This window comes from Pteropus vampyrus, unplaced genomic scaffold (assembly GCF_000151845.1).
Source record: "Pteropus vampyrus isolate Shadow unplaced genomic scaffold, Pvam_2.0 Scaffold2, whole genome shotgun sequence".
In the NCBI taxonomy this organism is placed as follows: domain Eukaryota; kingdom Metazoa; phylum Chordata; class Mammalia; order Chiroptera; family Pteropodidae; genus Pteropus; species Pteropus vampyrus.
This window is the reverse complement of record NW_011888783.1, coordinates 2,878,485-2,880,813: the sequence shown is the minus strand read 5'-3', so window position 1 is coordinate 2,880,813 and position 2,329 is coordinate 2,878,485.

Sequence of the window (2,329 nt, the reverse complement as noted above, 5' to 3'; positions counted from 1 at the left end):
CTTGTTATAAAATGAAAATAATGGGGCTACATGCTCATAGGGCTATGAGGACTATATGAGCCAATGTATGCAAAACATCTGTTCCATTTCTAGGACACCAAGCATCTCTAGGTAAAGTGGGAGACTCTGGCAGGACATGGTGCAAAGTCCTCTGTACTGGGGTGCCAGGAGTAGAAGGGGTATACTAGAACTTCAGTGTTTTCAGGTCATGTGCTCAGCTATTCAGAATTTGAGTCTAAAACTCATTAAGGTTTGAATTGACCAGAATGCCTTCTGCTCTGTAGGGTTTTGCCTTTTCTTATTGCTGGGGATTCAGAGTTGACGTACTCAGCAGTGTAAAAATTCCCTGCTAAGCAAAGACCTCACCACTCTGTACATAAGCATCTTTGAATGAAACACAAGAAAAAACGATTGTGTTTTTTCCCAGTTCATACACATGTACACACACATGACACAATCACTGCCAACAAAGCCATTTCTGCATTAAGCTCCACATTTTCCAGTTTTAGGTATTTTCCTTTTTTTAATTTTTTTTATTTTTTTAATCACATAGTGCTGAAGTATATCCTGTGCTGCTTTAATGGGCTACCCATAATTTATTGAGCACTATGTGCCAGTTCTATGCCAATGAGTTACCTATATTATCTCATTCTGTTAAATGACCTTGTGAGGGAGATTTTGTTATCCTTACTTTACACATAAAGAGACTAAGACTTAAAAAAATTGAGTAACATGCCCAAGATCACACAACTAGGAATTGACAAAGTCCCACATGCCAAAGCTACTTAATATGGAAACAGTCTCCTGCTGACTCACTGGTCAGTACTGGACAGGAGATGGAATTTAGATTGATTTCAAAAGGGAATGTAGATTCAGCTATAGGCAGTGGGGAAGATAGAGAACAGAAATACGTAATTTGACTAATTCACATTTTTATCTGAGATTAGTCATACTTTAAATGTCAACTGAATACAGACCAAATTAAAGAATTTTAGTCTACAGCAAAGGTGTTATCAACAGGAAAATGGGATAATTGGATACCCACCTCCCACACACAAATATTAGAGAAACCATAGGTGAATTCTATTGAATTGGAATGGAGAAAACTTTAACAATGGCTCAAAATTCAGAAGCATTAAAGAAAAGTGATAAATTTGACTATGTTTGCAAGGTTAAAAAATAAAATATAAAGACAAATGATAAAAATACTTGTAATTTATACCACTGACAAAGGGCTAATATTTCTAATATACAAAAAAGCTTGTAAAAAGTAAAGAAGACGGACGAATCACAATGTGAAAAATGAACAAGGAACATAGACCATTTACAGAAAAAAAAATTAAATGGCTCCTAATCGTAAGAAAAGGATGCTCAACCTCATAATGTAAATTAAAATGCCATTGAGATGACAGTACTCATTTTTAGATTGGCAAAATATAAATGAAACCATACTCTACTGGTGACACTATGAGAAACAGGCACTTACATTCATAGTTGAAGGGAATGCAAATTGCCTAATCCCAAGTGTTGGCAGAGGGGTAAGATTTGGCAATTTTACATTTGAATTTGCCCTATGACCCAACAATACTGCCTTTGGGGATCTATCCCTGTGGTAGATTGTTGGCAGATGCAGATATAACCCCCTTCCTGTATGCATATCATCAGGTATTCCTCCTCAGTGTCACTGGGCTTGTCCCTGTGCCCAGGACAGTAGCAAACAATGCAAATAGAAGATTGAAAAGTACATTGGGGCTTGCTTTCTCTTGATTCCCTTGGGACCCCAAGAGTGCCACTAGAAACTTAAGTGCTAGCTAGCCTACTGGAGGATGAGAGGCCACTTGAGGCACTTTGCTGACAGCCTGTCAACCTCCTGACATGTGAATAAGTCTCTCTTGGACAATGAAGCTCCAACTGAGTTGCCAACTGACTTTAGTCACACTAGTGAGAGCAGCAGAAGGAAGGACAGGGTTGAGCCCCGCCAAAATTGCTTACCTACAGGAATCTTGAGCTAAATGATGATGTTTTATGCCACATAAGTTTTAAGGTAGTGTGCTATATGTAGCAAAAGCTAACTGATACAATACTAAAGATATACTGGCAAAAATATGAAAAGATACCTGTTCACTGAAACATTGACTACGACAGCAAAAGACTGGAAACAACTCAGATGTCCACCAGTTCAGGAATGGTAGAATGAATATACAATACAGTTCATTCATTCAGTTGAATACTAAGCAGCTGCAATAAAAATACACACTTTTATGAAGTGATATTTAAGATATATTAAGTGAAAAAAGCAAGGGATAGAATAGTTGATACAATGTACTAC